Source organism: Platalea leucorodia (assembly GCF_965183815.1).
Source record: "Platalea leucorodia genome assembly, chromosome: 5".
Classification (NCBI taxonomy): Eukaryota; Metazoa; Chordata; class Aves; order Pelecaniformes; family Threskiornithidae; genus Platalea; species Platalea leucorodia.
This window is the reverse complement of record NC_138827.1, coordinates 24,575,510-24,596,850: the sequence shown is the minus strand read 5'-3', so window position 1 is coordinate 24,596,850 and position 21,341 is coordinate 24,575,510. Positions and strand designations below refer to the sequence as shown.

General features: G+C 40.6%; 1 pseudogene across 1 annotated transcript in view; it reads right to left on the bottom strand.

The window, feature by feature from the left end:
- LOC309591702 (FRAS1-related extracellular matrix protein 1-like) overlaps positions 1-11,185 on the bottom strand; it is a 90,059-nt pseudogene extending 78,874 nt beyond the window's left edge. Inside the window, exon 1 of the transcript in view lies at positions 11,089-11,185. The product of the transcript in view is annotated as an FRAS1-related extracellular matrix protein 1-like (transcript). The remainder of the gene's footprint in view (positions 1-11,088) is intronic.
- Between the last annotated feature and the right edge of the window lie 10,156 nt (positions 11,186-21,341).

Genomic DNA, 21,341 nt, shown 5'->3' with positions numbered 1-21,341 from the left:
AAATCAGCTTTCTTGAAGTAAAGAATCATGGACCAGTCAATAATGTTTATGCATTAAGAAAGGGCAGCTCCTCCTGGAAGAAATAACACAGGGAGCCGATCGTAAGTAAACATTTCTAAACAGACAAAGGGCTGGTCCCTGCAGCACAATATATTATCATATTTCCACATAATTAGTTTGTTTTCCACTTGAAATCAGGAAACGATTCGACATTGCATTCTGCGCCTCAGGATGGTGCATACAGTACAATTCTCATGTGCAGGTTCATATGTTGAATAATTAGTAAGAATTAATCTGTTGAAATTAAAGTTTGGAATATTATAGAACTCATGAATAGTGCATGGAACAATCAAGTAAATTAAACCAGAAACAGAATTTAAGAAGCCAGACAATAGCAGATGACTGCTGGCAATCTGTTTTTTAATCAGTGAGTTACAAGCCAGAGGGATGAATATTGTTACTGGCTTTGGAAAATAGTGTAAAACGTTAGCAGGCACAATAAAGAAGATTTACTAAGTAAGCACATTTTTATTATATTTGTTAAAGAAGGGCACTTCAAAAGGACCTGCTAACTTAGATGTATATCTGGGTTTCAGGATACTCAGTTCGGAAAAGACTGGACTTACAAAGGGTCCTGTACTTCAGATCTGCACAGCAAGTGCACTAAGGACTTCGGAGAGCTCCATCTCTGTCCAGTTTAAAGTTGTATTTGCCTATCTGGAGCCAAAAATGTGTAAGTTTCTTTTTAGTTTCTTTAAAAGTAACAATTGAGTTGCTATACATCTCAGGCAGCATGAGTCCAGCGTAGTGACTTCTCATTTTAAGAATTCAGAACAGTTATCCCTTAGTTCAATTTTATTTTAAATCCATCTAACTGTTATAAAGGTGGTTTTTTTTTTTTGCTTGCTTTACTGTGAAGAAAACACTGGTCATGAATTAAAAAAAATTAGAGCAGTCAGAAATCCTGTGAAGACTAAGCCGATTCAGGCTGAAACGTATGTATTCCTTCCCTTGAAGAGAAGAGCTTTAAATCTACATGCACACTTGACTTTTTCTGTTCTATATGATCCTGTTAAATTGGAAGAGGTTTCCAGATCTATTTGAAAAATGGCCACTACAGTTAGCTGAAACTTCAATCTTGAAAATGAATGAATGGAGCTGGTCCAGTACATTGGCTCTGGACCAGTCTTTAAAATACAGCAGAACAATGAATAACTGAATTCACAGCCAGCTGGTATCATAGTTGGGCAGTGAAAGTGTCAAAATATTAGTGACTTTTTTACATTTGTCAAAATCATTGCCAATATGGGAAGCATGGGCAGCTTGCAAATGTGAATCTTACACCAAAATAGTTTTAAAATCTTGCCTTAAGAATGTGAGTGCAGTTCCTGGTTTTAGATCACCCACCACGGGAAAGGCGGAAGAGAATAAAATATCTTTTACTTAGAAGATAAAAGCTATTATTGATTTATCATCAAACATCAACTGCTAATGTGGTTGAGTGGTGCTATATGCCCTGCAGTAATAATGGATCAACCAGCATTTCTGTGCCTTATTTTCTGGAGTCTAATAAGTCCATTCAGTCATTTCTAGAATGTAGCATGTAAGGTCTTCAGGTAGAGTAAGAATAAAATTTATATCTGTATACACATACGCACACATACTCACACAAAGTAAAGGAGAAGGAAACAGAGTTTGGCCATGTTTCAGTTATAGGAGAGAAAAAGAAAAATAAACATATGTTAGTGGTGTCTGACACATCTTTCTGCTCCAATAATTCAAAAAATGTTTGTTTTATTTTTAAAACAATATTTTGCTGGCATTCACTGGATGCTGCAGTTGAGATACTTTCACTCTTTTTGAAAGAAAAAAAAAAAACCCTACATGACCGATTTACTCCACTGCAGCACAACAAAAGTCACTGTACTTGTGCACTGAGTTTATTCTCCAGCAAGATGCTCTTCGGGATTTTTAGTGCCTACTCTCTGCTTGCTGTGTACTTCCTTACCCTCACTGACACAGATCTGTTCTGGTATCAGGACTTCAAAGGGGCTACGTAAATTATCCTTCCTGTGGTGGTGTACATGGCAGCCTAGGACCACTCAATCCAAGACCTGTCTGTCATTGAGCATAATGGATTTTCACAGAGAGTTTTGGAGACCTGAATCCACTGACAATTTATTGATGATCTCTAAAGGCCTGATGTGCAAAATGTGTGAACAATTAACTCTTCTGACCAGTTATATTAGCATCTATGGGAGCAACCATTGAGCTAATGAACTTATGAACTGCAGCACTCCATCACGGTCAGACAGATTTGTGGAAAGACAGTGCAAAACTCCCACTGACACATTTGAGCCACAAATCAAAATGCAACTTTTAAAAGAACAGGACATACCTCCTATTTTTTTCATTAAAAAAAGACACATTTCAAAAGCAAACATATCTACATGTGGAGGTATACGTTGTACAGGCAAACTCATTGCACACATTAAGAAAAGCTTTTTGCTCTCTCTGCACCCTAATCTATTCTTTTTTTTTTTTTTCCTTTCGAATTCATTAGTTAAGTGAATGATCTCTTTGTGTTCCTTTATTAGTTTTATACTGAAAAACAGGAACCTCTGCTATTTTCCCCTGCTCCTCTGCAATGTTCTGTTTTCAGCAAAGTAAGGTTTGAGCTGGAAAGTTTCCCTAAGAAGATTTTCATTTCTCATCTTGTCTAATGCAAAGTAAAGAGTATGCCAAGTGCCACTGACCTTAACTCTCCTGAATCAAAAATATCTGATGTGATATATAGAAAACTTTGATGTGTAGATATGCTAATCAGCAGAGAAATGTCAAATTTGCATACATTTCAAGTGACCCAACAATATTTACCTTAGAGCTAAGTTTCATATTTTTCTGACAATTGCAGCATTGAACAAGTGACTCATTTAGCATATCTAAGCAGCATTATGTCACAGGGATTTACCTCAGAGTTGTTTGAAAGCATCAAAAAGATGAACATCACTGTCTGAAATTAACAACAAGCCTAATTTGATTTGACAAATGATGTTGATTTAGATAGGGTCACTAGCTATTGAAGATGCGGAGGACAAATACTGCCTTGAAGCCTTGATAAAACTGAATATTTAAACAGTTCATTATGCAAATTTGCCCTCTACCTGTCAGTAGTGACTAAAGTATAGGGTTAGAGTGCTGGAGAGGCTCTGTGCTAAGGAGACAACTAGTATACATGTACCTGGCTCTTCCTAAAAAAACAACTCCTTAGACATTTACTAAGTGAATGTGTATCAGCATTGTCCTCCCTAGGTTTGACAGTGACGAAATAGACAAGGGCTTGATTCCTAAAACTCTCAGCATCAGTGCAGCAAACTTAACTTTACTAAGAGAGCAGGTAGTCATAGATGTTTGCCTGTTGTATATTCAAGGCCTCATTCTCCAACCCTTTCTCACAAGTTACACATCCTGGGAGCCCAGTGGACTTCAGTGGAGTTACCTGCGTAAACGTTGCTGCTGCTTAGGAGAGGAGCCCTGTGGTGTAACCAGACTTAAAGACAGGCTCCCATCCATAACAGCCTGGGAACCACAAAGGTCCTGATCGCTTTACAACTGTGTACAACACCTACACATATGCCTTTACCATCGCTCTCAACGTCACTTGGACAACTGGTATCCATTAGGAGGAATATCAGCAGAAGGAGAAAATCTTGTCCAAGATAAGCCCTTGGCTTTTGAAAAAATACCTGGAGATATTTTTGCCCATTCAGACTAGAGGGCTTTAACTCTTGAGGATTCGTTCTCAAAAATTAAACATACTTAACTGCATCAACCTTGTGTAGTTTTAGAGAGCTGAGAACACAAGTTGCACCGAAGGAATGAAATACGTAGCAATGCAGAATTTGAACTCGAAGTGGATATTTAAGTGTTCAGGAATAGTTAACAATATTTACATGCTCTAAATCTGATGTGCTAATAAATACTAATTCCGAAAGCAAGTGTTACAGAGTACTTATCTATACAACAGTGACTCTTTAAAGGGTATTCTCATCTTTTTTTTTGTTATATACACACACGCTATGGTTTTAGACATTTAATATACTAGTATACTTCAATTTACTAGTGCACTGCATGACCATGGGTCAGCAGTTTTTAAGATACCACATAGTACAGTATGTCTGGTTATGTTATGTTTTACAAGATAACTTTTTGTAAGACACTTTCCACTGTGTTTTTCTCAGAGCTCAGAAAAGCCCATTGGTGTAAGTCAGGCTGAATTTTGATGCAGTGTGTTTAGAGAAGTGTATGAGAATGTCAGTTTAAGTATTGGCAAGTAGATAATATTGGAACAGCAGACAAACTATTTAATTAAAGAAGTATGGGAGAAGAACAGTAATACAGAGAGCAGATAGAAGAATATCTACTCATAAACTACATGTCAGGAAAGCCTTGCACATAGTAAGCTCTGCCACTCATGGGGCAGAGTGCCTGTGCAGCAGATCACCTATGCTATAACTGCAGAGAGGGTTGCACTCGCACTGACCCTATAACCAGAAGCCCTGGCAATATCAGTGCAGAGGCCAGCAAAGCCAGACCTGACTCAGGAGCGACATTGCTCTTGCTCACAGCCCTGTACAGGAACACAGAGTCCCCACTGAGAAATGGGATTTCTTAGGGCCATGGAACGAGAGAAATGTTTATACCATACGTGGTAGACTTGGGCTAAGGTATACAGCAGTGCACTGTGTAGACTTCCTATCTCAGGAGCTCATTAGCACCCATGAATCTAAGCCAAAAGCATCATAAACATTTCCCTTTTATGCCTTTATCATACAATCTTATTGACTCATTTACATGTGTTTTGTAGTATCTGTGTTTTCTTTATCCAGGTTATCCCATCTGCCCCTTGCTGGTCAGACTAATTGAGAGATGACTGTATTTAACATTTCACCGGATCTGAGAAAACATGCCTTGTGAGCAACCTTGATTTGTTTATAAACTACTCCCCTAACTCTGCTGAGCTTGTAAGTTCTTGGCTAATTGCTCTCATGTCCATGAAATGGGAGAAACCCAAGTCTGAGATACATGGAAACAATTAGGGCAGCAAAACAAAAAAAGGCTTTCCCTGTAAACAGATGTCCATGCCAAGATACCCTACCTAGAGCAACTGGCACGTGGTATGTTTGCAGATGGATCCACAGTAGGATGTAGCCACTTATATTTAGCACGCAGTGTTATTTGTTTTAGCTAGCCAGCTAGCAATAGGCAGCAGTTGGAAGGGGGAACCCATCATTTTTGCACAGAAGTGCACCAGTATCAACACCCCTCTCATACCAATCACATACCTTAACCCTTAATTATTACAAATGCACCAGCCGTTACAAGAATATCCACTTTTTCCCCTCACAATTAGAAACACAGGGAAAGTTGTCTTAGAAGAGCATAGGTAATATCATCTGTAATGTGTTATCTTGTTACATAGTTCTTTTGACATTTTGTTCACATGTGGAAAAATAAGAAGAAATACAGCAAAGTGTTACAGACTGTTTAAGTATGTTGGTAATTTCCACTGCACACATTTACTGTAAACTATGGTTAACATGCATGAAGTAATTCAGCAGTCTGAAGGCCAGGAGGGATCATTTGTGCATTAGTCAGATCCTCCTCCATAACCCATGCCACAGAATTTCCCTATGTTAGTCCACTATCTGCACTCATGCCTTCTTACTGAGCTAAAAATGATCTCAAATCTTGACTTGAATCCTACAGGTGATGAGAAAATCTATCCCTTTCCTAGATAAGCTCTTCAGAGATCAAAATTAGTCACTGTAGTTCCTATTTTTTCCCCATTCGAATGCATTGATTACAAAATCAGAACTGTCTCTGGACTGGACATAATTGTAAAACGATGCAGTACTCCTGAAGCAAAAAGCTATTATTTTCTATGAGAAGAAAAATCACTTGCAGAGAGTAAGAGCACTGAAACATCAGACAGACTTGGTCATTGGGCTTACATCCAAAAGGAATGGCTGAATTTCTATGACCCACAAAGCAGGGCTAGATGGTCATATTGATCCTTTCTGCCCTAAAATAACCCACAGGTTTACAAGCTGTCACCTTGGAATTGTTCCTTTAACAAAGTGCTATTCAGTGTCAGAATGGGTACAAGTATTTGATCCCTACCAGTTTGCATATGATAGCCTTAATATTAAGGTTTCTTTCTGATGATCTCCAAGGTATTTTTGCCTTTATAAAACCAAAAGTCAAAATACCTTCTCCCGTAGAAGGGTGGCGATTGAAGCAACTGTTATGATGGAAAAACTAAAACCCTAGTCAGTTATTTATATATTTGGATGCAGAGTTCATCTTCACATCCTGCTGAACAAGCACCTCTGCAATCTCTGTATGAAAATGAAAAGACTGCTTTAAAACATTTCAAGATCCCTGAGTTATTGCAAATGCCATAATCCAGCAATCAATAATTGAAACAACTTCAAGGAGTGCAAATTTTGTGAAGACCGAACTCCCTTTTTCCAAGCATTATTCAAATGTCAATTTTGTGACTGAAAGTAACTGCATGGGTTTATTTTTGTAAATCCTAATATCTTCAAAGTAGATGAATTCTTTTCGACTCCTCTTTTGCCATAGGCCAGATTCTCCAAGTCATGAATACTGGGTATGTCTAGCATGAGTGCACATACTACCTTTCCAGTTATTTCTGAAACATTTCAGGGTACTTTATGCTGCAGTTGCTCTAATAGTTTGGTGTTACATCTCCAAGCATAGGCAGGGTAGGCAAATGTCCAGTTACTTAGACTCCAGTAGCATCAGAAAAATGTGATCCTTTCTTTGCCATTTCTGGAGCTCACCACATGATAAAGTTTTTCTCTATAGAAATGCAAGTAGTAGTAGCTCATCTGAGTATTTCCTAAGCCATGAAGATTGAAATACATAATCATACTCTGACGTTACAGCCTACTTCAAACTTGCTTTCTGAAGTTTAAAGAACTGTGATGGCTTGTGAATAAATACAGATAAATAGCTTTTGTCATTAGAATTTAGGTATTCTTACTAGAGCAAGCTGAAACAACATATAATTTTTAAATAAAAAAAAAAAAAAAAGAGGTCCCAATTGTAAAGAGAAGAACAAGCAACTGAAGAATACCAGGAGGATGAACAGCAAGCAGTGGCCTTAAAAATATTCCTGGAATGAATATCATTCTAGTGACTGGATTTCTGCCAAGACTTTTTATTCTGTGTTTTTAAAAATGCATAGACTAGAAGAATCATAAAAGAATGTTTTGTCTCTGGAATATGCTGGAACAAAAGCCAGATATGATTAGACTTTGACATGGACATTCATCATGTCCCAGGCTGAATCAGTTATTAATTCTGAAAGTCTTAAATATGAAATGGGTTGAGTGTCTAACAAGTCTGCAATATTATTCAATTATAACTAAAATGTTAGACTGATTGAATTTTCAGAAACATCCTCCTGTATATTAAGTTGTGTGAACTCAACCAAGCAACACCCCCAGTCCTACTCTTAGAGGAACAAACTCCATGGGGACCTCCACCAATTTGCCTAAACAAGATGAAGCTGAAGAGCCAGGATTATTTTAATTGGCATGGAAAGGGCTTCCACACAGAGAGCACAAGATCCACATAGAATTCATAGAAACTTCTCTTTTTGGAAGCATGCTATGCACTGGCTCCTGCCTCCTGAGCAAACTGACATCTTCCTTTGAAGACTGATGTAGTCAGATGGCTGGAATGTCGTCACATCTTTTTTTGCTGTGATCTGGTAGTAGGAGGATAAAGTTTCTCCTCTCTAGTCCTTCAGACAACCTTTGGGGGCTCACACATGCAATTATTTCTGCTATTTAGTTATATTTTTCAGCATCTCCCTTCAGGAAGTTACTAGCTCCCACGTACTAACTCATGTAGATGCTAGCATTATTATATTTTACAGCTCTTCAAAACTTGCCAATATTTTAATGGTAGTGTGAGCAGCAGTGCTATGAAATTTTGAAGTTGTAGCATCAAGCCACTTCCACAAAGTCTGTATGTAAGTGCCATTTCAGTTTTCATTGCAACATTTCTGGTGTATTAAAGAGAAAAGTGGGAAAACACTCCTCCAGCTGTTGATTAACACCATTGCTTATCACACCAAGAGGAGCTTCTTGGGAGGAGAAAGACTACAGCTATAGCTCATGGAGGTACAAGAATTCTTAAGGATATTCACTGTCCTAACATAAGACTTCAATATTTTTTGCTCTAAAACTAAGCAAAATCCTTATATTCAGGAGGACAACACACCTTTATAGGCTAAAAAACTGTTAAATGTGGGTTCAGGCACGCCAGTTTTCAACATAAATGCATATTCCACAAAAACGGTTGCTATACCTACAGCTGTCCATTCTCTGTTTTCTTAAATTCCTAACTTAGATCATCTTCAGAAACAGAAGCTAAAAAACCCACAAATCAGGTTGGGTCTTGATTAAGAGTTGATCAGGAGTCTCTGGTAGGCTCTCTCAGAACATTCCTCTCCATTTTATAATCAACTTAAGTGATGGCAGTAGCTGTAGTAATAAATATTCATATTATTGGTGAGCAAAGTCACCAGTGGAAACAATTGCACTGTGCGCTACAGGAGCGGAGAAGACAGTTCTTGTGCAGCAGGGCTTCCACTCTAAAGCCACAACTAAGCAAAGGGATTGCAAAGCATATAAAGTAAAAATAAAACTGGGAAAGTGCCCAGTCCACCATCCTGTGGGCATCCCAGGCTCTGACTTGATTTTTAAGGAGTACAAGGCCTCCTGTATTGCTTCATATTCCTTACTTGGAGGGAAATCTGCACACTAGAGAAGTGTCCTCCTCCTTCCCACCTTCCTCCTGCCAGAAGTATTTTCTCAGAATGGGAAAAGCCATACATATTAACACTGCCTTGGACTCCATTACCAGAGGAAAGTGCCTTTTGAACCATGAATTCCTGATACTGAAGATCATCCATGGGAAAAAGCCTTCAGCTTTACCTCTGACATTCAAAGCTTTTGTGTAAGCATGCATGTAATTTTTAACTCACAAAAATAGAAGACAAATGTTTTCTTATGCCTACACAATGTAATGAAGTAGATGGGAGAGGATAAAAGGATATTTGTGCTGTTCTGTGTTAAACTGAGCCAAGAGGTTCTGCACTTGGACTTGTGCAAAGTATTTGATGCTGTCCCGCACAGCATCCTTACCTCTAAATTGGAGAGACATGGATTTGGCAGACAGACCACTCAGTGGATAGGAAATTGGCTGGATGGTCACACTCAAAGAGTTGTGATCAACAGCTCGATGTCCAAGTGGAGACCAGCAACAAGTGGCATTCCTCAGGGGTCAGTATTGGGACTGCCATTGTTCAACTTCTTTGTCAGTGACATGGACAGTGGGATTGAGTGCACCCTCAGCAAGTTTGCTGATGACACCAAGCTGTGTGGTGCAGTCGACACACTGGAGGGAAGGAATGCCATCCAGAGGGACCTTGACAGGCTTGAGAGGTGGGCCCGTGCAAATCTCATGAAGTTTAACGAGGCCAAGTGCAAGGTCCTGCACATGGGTCGGGGCAATCCTGAGCACAAATACAGGCCTGGCAGATAATGGATTGAGAGCAGCCCTGAGGAGAAGGATGTGGTGTTGGTTGATGAGAAGCTCAACATGACCCGGCAAGGTGCGCTTGCAGCCCAGAAAGCCAACTATATCCTGGGCTGCATAAAAAGAAGCGTGACCAGCAGGTCGAGGGAGGTGATTCTGCCTCTCTACTCTGCTCTCATGAGGCGCCACCTCGACTATTGCTTCAGCTTTGGGGCCCCCAACGTAAGAAGGACATGGACCTATTGGAGCAAGTCCAGAGGAGGGCCGCAAGATGATCAGAGGGCTGGAGCGTCTCTCCTATGAAGACAGGCTGAGTAAGCTGTTCAGCCTGGAGAAGGCTCTGAGGAGACCTTATAGCAGCCTTCTAGTACCTGAAGGGGGCCTACAAGAAAGCTGGAGTGGGACTTTTTACAAGGGCATGTAGTGATAGGACAAGGATTTAGATTAGATAAAAGGAAGAAATTCTTCACTACAAGGGTGGTGAGGCACTGGAACAAGTTGCCCAGAGAAGTTGTGGATGCCCCATCCCTGGAAGTGTTCAAAGCCAGGTTGGATGGGGCTTTGAGCAACCTGATCTAGAAGAATGTATCCCTGCCCATGGCAGGGGGGTTGGACTAGATAGTCTTTAAGATCCCTTCCAACCCAAACCATTCTATGATTCTATGATATTTTCTCTCAGTTTTAACACTGTGATAGTAATAACATGGCTGAAGTCTCAGTATTTCTCCTGTCTTCAGTTTTAGGCAGTGGCTGCACACAATCTATAGCATTTTAGCTACAGTGATGTTCAAAACCAGTTTGATTAAATACTTGCTGGTTCTGTGTACTGCCCCTCATTTGTATGATGAAAAGCTTGGTTTAGTTAACCCAGTAGATACCAGATCTGTTCAGCCCAGGTAGTGCTATGCATGAAGAGGGAATCCTTACACAATTTCTGCACAGCCTCTAGTTTGTTAAAGTCAGAATAGGCTGAAATAAGTCACCCTGAAGCCAGATATGAGCAAGTACATACAAATAAGCAATACTCTAACCAAACTAGGTTAAAATCACTCTTTATCAAACCAGTGCAAGTTTGCTTCTAGACAAGGCCTACTAAAATTTGCTACGCTGTTTTAAACTATTTTTTAATACTTTTGGGCAAGCAGCTTATACACCCACTGTGTGGCTAATATTAATGGCAGAGCTGTAAATCCCTCACAAGGGACTTTGTGGAAATGCTGATATATCCATTCCCACCACAGGAAAGTGCTGCTGGGCTCTTCTGTAATTACAGCTTCTTCAAAGGAAAAGTACATCATTTGGTCTGCAGAGAGAAGCAGCAAAAGCCAACATGAGTGCAGAGTGGCCGATTTGTCAGAAGTCTTGGTGCCAAGGGCATGAGCAAGTTGGCACCCAGACATCCTCATCCGGGTCCCACAGCAGCAGAGAAGAGCAACCACCCCTTCTTACCTTCTCCACCACTTTCCTGGTCCTCTTCCTTATTTGTTACACCCACTTGTTCTTTTGTAACCCATGTTTCCCGAACACCCATCAACACAACAGTCATGCCTTCCCTCTATATAGAATTTCCATCTGTAACTCTCAAAGCATTTTACAAAAGGCAATAAACAAGCTGCTTCCTCTGCCCAAGGTCATCCATAAGATCAGTGCTGAGTCCAGGAATTGAACCCAACCTCTCAAGACCTGCACCAAGGATGGGACATGCTATACCACTCACAGCCACCTGTTAGGGAACACCACAGCCCAAGTAATATCTGAGCTCTTACAGGGTGCTTGACACTACTCCAAATCAAGTAAAAATAATGAAAACTATTTTCTGTCCATTTGAGGCACTTGCAAATTACCATTCACTGTCATATCTAAGTGCCAAACACTATCAGACATACTGACAGGCTTTGAAGGCTTCCAAGATGAGGCAGTAATAATACAAGCCTGCCTCACTACAGTATTACAAGAATTACACAATGGATACTTAAACCTTTGACCCTGTAAGTACAATCTGATTCCTTGCAATCAGTAATAACAAAGCCTTGATATGCAGCAAGACAGCTGTGAAAGGGTCATTCAGCTCAGCACCATCACATCCTTATATGATCATCCAACAAGAGCGCAACATAAGGACGCTGTGCTCATGTCCCGCAACACAAGGGCTGTGGGTGGTACCACACAACATCCCCAGGAATAGATGGCTACTCCTGAATAAGTCTGTCAGGCTTTCTGTTGACAAGAAGTTCAGCTGGATCTTGGTTATGGTGAAGGCTATATTACAGACCTGCTAAAAACATTGTTATTGGCCTGTCTACCTCTGGTCTTGTCTCTGCATTGCAAATCACCAAGGAAGAAAAACTGCCTGATTCACATGCATGGACAAATGGCCTCCTGCAGCCCTGTTCACTGTCCCAGAGTACCAGGATTAATCAAAACACAAAGTCTCTAACTCTGCAGGCAGACATCAAGGGATAATCAATACAGAGGATGGGAACTGGGACCTGCAATGACGATGTGTATCACTGCTGCATAATGGCATCTGAAAGAAACTTGCACTTGTGTGTGGCCAAGGAGAGTCCTTTATTCAGAGAGGCATTGGTATGAAAGAAAAAAATCCACCTTTTGCCATCTTTTTTACTCATACTCAGGTCCTGAATCCGTGTTCATATAGTACTGAGGCTTAAGAAGATTCAAGGAGCTTGGACTCATTTTGAGCACCTAACACTTGCTTTCATGCAAGACTTTGAACATTTTCAACTATCTCAGACATAACCAGCTACTGTTGGAGGACAACTACTTTGGACCAAAACATAGGAGTAAGAAACGCTATTTTAGTTTCTCATCAGAATAAGGTTAGCAAAACTCAGGTTATAAGTAGGTCAAGGTCTTTGCATTTTTTACTGACTTGTTCGCTGAATAAATTAAATGATTTCCTGCTCAAAGGGTACGTGATTCTTTTTGTAGTTTGTGAGAAAATTCTATCAGCAAGAAAGCAGGGGCAAAAATCTTCTAGACGTTGTCAGTTATTACATATTTAGCCCTGTGACTGCTGTAGAGATAAGTCACTACACATCAGAAAGGCTTCTTTATGAAAGTTGAACATGTGTGTAATATAAGTTAAATGCAAGTACATTTTCTTTATTGTTTGAGAAGTATTTAATCTTTTTCACCAGGCTTAAATCATCACAAGACCTGTTCTATCTCAAAGAGAAACTCCGAACTACACTTTATTTTCAGAAGAGTCACAATGGGAGATATTATGCTTCATGAAAGATTTCATTATTTGCTTCATTTATTCAGAGTAAAAGCTAAGCCCCAAAATTTGTGTTGTCCAAGAAAAATACTTTCCAAACTAGATCAAAATATTCCAAGAGATTATTCCATTTGTATTTTGACTTAAGGTTCATTGTATAAGTAATGAATTAAGAAGCCCTTTGAAAATTAAAATGCTTAAAATTAAGTCTCCAAATGGAACAGTGACATTGCTAGAATATTCCTTCTTCCTTCATGAAAAGGAATATACAAATGAGTGAAATTTGACTAAAATCAACTTCAGAAATTTTTCCCTTCTGACAGAATTGCATTTTCTAGGGAAAAATAATTCAAAAATTGAGCTACTCGGTGCTTACCCACCCCCTCCCCCAACAGTATCTGGTCAGACATCCTACTTAACTACATCATCTGTAGCATTTCTAATTTTCTTTCCATTTCAAAGACACAGATCAGAAGTGCTTTTTCCAGTAGTATTTGGAGCAACATATAGGTCTAAAAAGCATAAACCTGTGGCCCTACTACAACACGCAGATCCCTAAAAAGATGCAGAGTAGGTGAAAAACATCACCAGCACAGTGTAGTTATATTTCTACAGTATTTCAGAGAAGTTACTTAGCAGAGGATGAAAGGCAGAGCATCAGCACACTCTCTCCCACCTGATTCAGATCCTAATTAAAAATCGGCAAAGGAATTTTTATTTTTTTTGTTTTCTTTTTACCTTTCATTTAAGCCAGAAAGCCATCTTTCAATTCAGACATGGTCAAACTAATACTTTAAGACACAGAAGATCTAATGAAGTTAAACAGGACAGTGAATTTCTACTTAGTCCTTAGTGGACACCTCTGTCCAAGATCAGCATCACTATTTGCACTACTTAACATTTCAGGCAGATTAAGCAAGGATTGAACAGAATGTCATGCAATTCCACACTACCAAAAATGCTCTTGGGACAGTGCTTAAGTCTCAGTTGCTCCAGTACTGCTTTTGGCCCCTTTTATTTTCTACCTATGAACTTGGGTCAGAGGATGGTAGCCGTCTGGGTTTCAGAGACTAAAAGCAAAGCATATCCACATTGGGCAGTTGCAGCTAATTCTGCTTGTGACTCTCCCTGAAGATTACTCACAAGCTTCAGTTTGTCAACGTTTTGACAGAGCAGAGCAGCATGAGCAAGTTACTCCTCATGATCTGCGAGCTGATCTGCTGTTTGCTGCTGGGTGTCATCTACCAATAAAGCCTTGCACAGGCTGGAGCAGAGCTTTGTTATGGATCACTTCTCTCCCTGTGCACCATTGCAATGCTCAGGCTCAGAATTAAATGCCTCTGATGGCAATCCACTGACTGCACACTTATGGAATGAAGGCTGGTGCTTTAAGCAAGGGGTCACCAGATGGCTATTCCTTGCTGGCAGACTAGCTTAGCTCGACCTTCAGAGAGCACTGTTGTGTCCTACGCAGCACAGCATTGCTGAGCTCCAAGGCAGAGCGTAAGATGCATTACTAGGTCAAACACTTACTTGGCTGAAGACCACTGTGGAACTATTTATTATGGCCAATTGGGGCAGATTGCACTGGGCAGGGACATACTATTACAAGCACATTAACGCTAAGTGTCACATGCCAAGACCTGACAAAAAGGGTTGAAGAACATCAGTTAATACTTCACTCATTTTTTTTTTTCCTGGGTAACTGCACAAGAGGCTTAGAGAGCTTCTGCCCATACTACATCCAACCTGCTGAAAATCAGAAACCTCAATTTCCCAGCCTGAAACACTAGCCAAATCCACCCAACCTGATTCAGTTGCAGTCAGAAAAAAATCCTGACTGAACTACACAGGGTTAAGCACTGGCCAAAATATCAGCAGAAGCAGGAGGCTTGGGTGCTTTGAAACTCTGTTCAACATATGTCTGAAGGATTTTTGGGACTGCACAAAACTGTAGTAAAAGAAAAGATTGGCAAGGCAGATGTTCATTGTTTACTGACCCCTGATGAAACCTGCCCTTTCCTTTACCCATTTGAGATGTTCAATAGATACGTTGGTGCTGATTTTTAAACCATGTGCTGCCAAAAATCTGGTGTATTTCTACGTCCCTGAGAGTTTGAAAACAAGAAGTACACTAGACTAGTGTGAAAACACACTTCCTTATGGCAGGTTTATAAGCCGATCACTGGAAATGAATTTCTTGCAAAGTAACATGTTGAAAACCATGACAGGCTCATTGACAACAAGCAAAGCCCTCACATTTCTATCTCAGGAAGAGGGTCAGTTTGCAGAGCAGGCACCAAGCGATTGTTTATTGGAGCTTTTGCAGAAAAAAAAAAGAAATTTTGCCTTCCGGGTATTTATGTGGAAAAAGCTGATACTGTCGCAAACACAAACAACACAACAACAGGACTGTGAGAACTCCCAACTACACTCAAGCTTTCCTTTCCACGCCATTTTTCTATATGGCTAACATGGCAACATTAGAGCCCCAGCCAACATGGTAACACTTCCGTCTTTGGAAGAGGCCAGCGTTTTGCTTTGCTTGATTTTTTTCCCCACCTGTCAAGCATGTCTTGTCCAAGAATATTTCCCAAGCAGCTGAAGAGATGGAGGTGCAGACATGACAAACACAGACTAATGAAGCTGCTTTCCAGAGCAGCTTCTTAGAATTGCTGGGGCAGCAGCTAGCAATAACCCTCAGGACTCTCATTCATAGGAAGCCAACATTGTGGTGGTCCCACATGGAGTAACTCAGCATTCATTAAGTCACAGGCACCATTTCTATCACATATTCACCCCCTGCTTCCAAAGTCACACTTATCTTAGCTTCCACCTAAAAAATTTCCAGGCCTTGTCACTGCAAGAATGAAGAAACACCCCACACAAGTAGCGTTGTAAAGCTATTGCAAATGAGGGACAACTTAAGATCTAAAACCTTACAGAGCCAAATGGCATTAAGTAGCATCCTGACATCCCAATAGAGAAGCCACCAACATCACACATACACTGGGACCAATCTACTTATCTGAGTACACATATCAACAACTCTGGGCTTGTGCTATGGGATGTGCAAGGTTCCCAGTTTCAGTATACAAATAAGTGTCTGAGTAGCATATCAAGCTCTACAAAGGACCATTGTTAAACATGACACACAGGGTTCAATTTTAAGCTGTGCATGCTGCAGACAGATTAGCTTTCTTCAATAATACTAACCAGATTAAATTAACTATCATTCCATATACTATGGAACAGCAGAAACTGATGAAGAGTGGCTTTTGAAATCCAAGCTAACTTATTTTACCTCCAACAAACTCTTCATGAGGGGAAGCTGCCTCTTCTCCAGATAGCTGAATGGCCAGCACAGGGCCAGGCTGAACGCAAGGACCGCACCCATGGGGCACGCAGCAGAGATCCTGCATCCCACGGCCACTCCCGCTCTTAAATCCCTGCTCGTTATTGCATGGCCCGTTCTCCTCTCTTAGCAGGAAGGTGAAACAAGGGAGGCTGCAGGGAGATCAAAACAAGTTGTTAAGCAGAGTTTTGAACAAATAAGGGGAAAGGATGCATGGAATACTGAAAAGAGTAGAGGAAATGTGATAGTTGGAGTCCCTGACCTGGCAAAACGGTGGGGTGAGAATGGAAGCAGGAGTTCAGAAAAGCAGTTTGTCAGCTGCCATCACTGTTAATACATCATGCAGTCTTCACAAAATGCTAAGCTTTGCCATATTCTTAACAGAGTACATGTGTCATTAATACTCCATGTTCAATAATGTGAAATATTGCAGATCTGTGAAAGGGTACTAAAGTGTGCTGAGCTGACTGGGAAGAGAGGAGCCAAGGAAAGCCTTCACATGTAACAGAGCCCAGGGGAATTCAATACAGCAGAGACAATTTTGCATACCAGAAGTAAATATTCCTACAACAGGGGTTGCTACTGCATCTTCATTAGCAAACTCTCAACCTGTCTCTTCATGAACACCAGAGAGAAACACGGCTTTAGTAAGAATCAAGAATCCTGATTTCAAATCATAGGATGGAGTCACTCCTCTTCAAGAATAAATCCTTGATTTGCCTAAGATGGCCTGTTTCCTCCAGGATCACAACCTCCAGCAAGTTTCTCTTCCCATCGAGACACACTAACAAAGGCAAGTTGCAGGCACCCCAAGATGCTGAGCACAGACCTTGGAGACCACCAAGTGCCTCAGGCAAGCCTGGCACAGGGATGGTTGTCGCAGACAAGGACCCCACACAAGGCAGCAGACTTAGCTCACAATACCAAAGAGACACCAAAATAATGCAGGACAGATGAAATTAAAGAATCTATACCAACAATAACATTTCTAGTAGTCCCATCTCAACTATACCAAGCACAACTCCCAGTAGAAAAAGGCTTTGGACAACAGCAAGAAGCACTAGGGAGCTCTTTCCCCATTCCAATCTCAACAGGTTCATCCTTCATACAAGCAGGGGAGCTACCTGGTTTTTACTGGGTTAGCAGACAGCTACAATATCCAGCCCACTGCTGTCACATACAGGAGACTTAATAGTAATTACACAAGTGAAGTTTACTGATGAACGTACCTCGGGATCTGCCATTTGGCTCATGCTTTTTCTTGCACTTTCTATTTTACAGGTAAAACTAATGAGTACAAGACTAAGCACTTGAGCAACAGATCACTGACAAAGTTCATACCAGATTTGTTGGAGAATGATATGAGGAAGTTTGGGGAATATTCCCTATTCTCTCATATCATCTTTCCATCTCTTCAACAGATATGAAGGAAACAAGTTACCAAACACCTTAAGCTGTTGTTTTCAAGTTTTATTAATGTATTCCTACTGCCATTTCCAGCTCCTAGTCAATGTCTTTGATAGCTGACACATCGTTTCTATCACATTTTATTTTGCTGAAGGCATTTTCTAACTCCCTTAAGCTTTTCCATTCCCAGCTCCAGTGCACACTTTTGTGCTAATATTAATTTAAATGACCTCTTTTCCCCTAGACCTGCTTTTTAAATTTAATGAGATCCCAGGATTATACCTGTAATTACCAACATCCACAGGGGTACAGTAGCCCCTAGACAGATTGTAAAGGCTGAAGTAACTAAGGAATGTCATAGAGGAAAGAAGTCTTACAGGAAGCATAAAACTGTACATATGCCACACTCCTTTCCCCTCTCCAGTAGCATCCAACAAGTTCTGGCTCCCTGTTTATATTTTGTCTCTCTGGCACATCTGGGAGTGGACAGAAAGGGAAAGTTACTGAGCTTGAAACCTAACCCAGCAAACAGCTCTTTTTTCTAAGTAATTTGCAGCACATTCATAGCAAGCAACAGCACAAATATACACAAAATATAGTAGTAAAAATGGGATTATTGAGAAGCAAATAAAAGTTCAGTGATAAGAGCATAGAGTGATACAAGTATCACATTAGAGTTTGTGGGTTTTTTTGGTTTTTTTTTTAATGAAACTTATCTTTTGGTGTTGGGGGGTGGTATTCAGCAGCTTTTATTCTGTTTTCCTTTTACTGAGGGCAGGAAAATATTTGGGAAAGCTCTTTCAAGCCCATTCAACTTTTCCCACCACCGTGATAGCAGTTAGCATCAGAATCACTCCCCAGTGCCTGGAAGATTACACAGCCAGCATCAGGGCCAAATATATGGTGCTCACAAATCAGAAAGTTCAGTCCCCTTCCCACTGGAGACCAGGGATGCTACACCCACCTTTTCCTCCAGCTTCCAAGCCAGCATTGGACAAGCAAAGGACCAAGCCTTCCTACCCCTCCCAGCTCCATCAGCCCTCCTTGGCAGGCTAGCCTCCTACAGCTTGCTTCTCCAACACCTCTCCACCTACTACTCCTATTCCTGCTGGGCTGCAGCCTTTTATAGCAGCTGTTTTTTGATTGGCACTTTTTCACAGATGGGGGAGGCAAATAGGTCCTTCATTAACCCTTTTCAGGTTGCTGCCAAGTGTGTGTGGGGGTTATATGTCATTTTTGTTAATGAAGTGCCTTCTGGAATTGAACCCTGAGCAACTTTTCCATAGCTTTGTAGTTTCGCACATCTAACTGGAAAGTAGAAACAATATAGATTCTTAATCTTATTTATTGTCAGTAAATGAGGCAGTGAAGTGGTTGGGTGAAAAGGCGGTATTCTGAACAAATATTTTCCTTTATCCAAGGTAAAATTTAAAGATTAGCAGACTTTTGAAAACAACATAAGTATTTTGTCTCCATAGTTCTTTTTGTTTGATTTTTATTTTGCTAAATGAGGTTTAGGATAAACAGGAAGGAAGGAAAGAAGCAGCTCCCTTCCCCACTTTTTCTTTGTATCTTTCCCTCAAAAGGAAGTCCATGGAGCTCCAGCCTGTTTGGATCTATACGGTAGCACTCAACATGTGTTTGCAGGCAAAGCCTCCCGTGTGCTGGTAGTGTGGGAGAGAGCTAAGCAGTATGTATGTGCTGCTTGTCTGGCTGACCGATGGCTTGCTTTGCTGTCTTTTTCTGTCCTTGCTTTGCACACATTCCTGGCCTAGTGCCCCACAGGAGAAAACAATTCAAGAAGGTTTATTAAAATAAAAAGTGCTCTGCCCCATGTGAGGCTTTATGGAATTTTGCTGTTTGTGAAAGATGAAAAAAGTTCTAGAGAGAAGACTTCAAATGTGACATTTAAGTGATTTAAAGCAGAAGCATCTAAAAGCATTTTTTAAATTAGTATTTACTCAGTTTTCCTATTTGTACTGTGCCTGCAACTAACCAGAGATACATAACCTATCTTCTCACCACTTCCAAGAACTCAGATCCTTTCTTCTCCATTCCTCTTCCTAATGTGGGGCTAGGGACAAAGCCAGGTGGGAAGAGGGATGGGAACAGTACAAGGTACTCTTACTACTGCTTTTGACAGTGAAAGGTGGAGCAGAAATTATCGATAGAGGCTAGAAAAAACCTTCTACCTCTTCTCAGGAGCAACCAGCTCAGGCATTCTGCAACCTTGTAAAGGGCTGATCACTTAATCTACAACTTGAACCAGATCTGTGGCTACTTCTAAGGGGATACTTGCTTAGCACTCCATGTTCAAAACTTTGCCTACCATTATAATATTCTCTGCCTTAGGTGCCACTACTTAATAGAAGTGTAAGCCATAAACAGAAGTACCATGTTGTTGAAGGTATTCATGTGAGTCATTAACATAAGTAGTCCATCCCACTCAATTTTGGAGGGAAGACACAGTTAATAGTTTAACAATTCAGCAAAAGCATCTGATAAAATGTATTTGATGTCTTCTGCATGATGATATAATACATCAAAAATCTGATTTTAAACTTTTTGACAAGTTGCCCCAGGCTTTATATCAAAATTAGCCTTGTGCTGATGCTGCTGAAAGGAAGGAGGAGGGGAGACAGCTGAATACCATGCATTAAGAAAATAAGCAAGTAAGTATACGAAAAAGGTGTTCAAAGTGGAAGTGGCCTCAGTACTCCAGTGGTTCCAGGGACTTATATGACATACTGTGAACAGACATGAGCTCAATCTGTCCACTTTCCAAGGTGGTCAAAGCCTTGTGGTTAACATCATGCCAAGCCTGAATGGGAAAGCCCTGCCAGTGACTAAAAATATTAACTTGGGCTTGATGCTGTGTTGACACAGCCACATGGAATTTGGACAAACTGGAACACAAACAGAGTGAGGCTGTTTGCTGATGATGAACTGGCAGATGAACTCTATGTTCATCCACAAGAGCAAACACAAGGTCTTCCTGCACCATGTCATTAAGGAAAACATGCAAGACACCCTTTCCAAATTTCACCATAAAACTGAATGGAACGGCTAGAACTCCCTACAAGAAAGGATATATGGGATGCACATTTGGACAGGCTTCTAAATGGCCAAAGTTGTGCTTTTTCCAGTCTGCATTTAGTGCAAACTCTGTGTACTCTGTCATAAGCACATACAAAAATGTCTCTTTCCTAGGGACATCCAGAGCTTTGCACCTTAAAGGTGAAATTACATCAGCAGCCTCCAGTGCTGACATTCCTGATGATCGCTGAAAATGTAGCAGCTGCACAGAAGGCCAGTGCTTTGAAACCAGCACTGGTTCCCTGTTAATTTTGTTTACATTTATGTTCCAAGTCCTGCTTGTTTTGATGCCTTATGCAGAATAACGAAAGAACCACTAACACACTGCCACTATACACAGTCATGCTGACTTTATAACTCTATAACCACACTTCATTTTGGAAATGAATGTTCTTTCAGTTATGTCACCCTTGCTTACACTGCTGAACCTGTGAATTGGTAGTGCTGCATTTTTTCTTAAGCCCTGCATATTGGGAATGGGAGAACGACTTGCTTTTCCAAGAACCCAAACCAGGATGCTTGTGAAGTATCAAGAAGTTGCTTGATTTCCCTCCCTTGATTTCATTTACCTCCCCAGTTTAATGCCACATTTCCTGGTTTTAA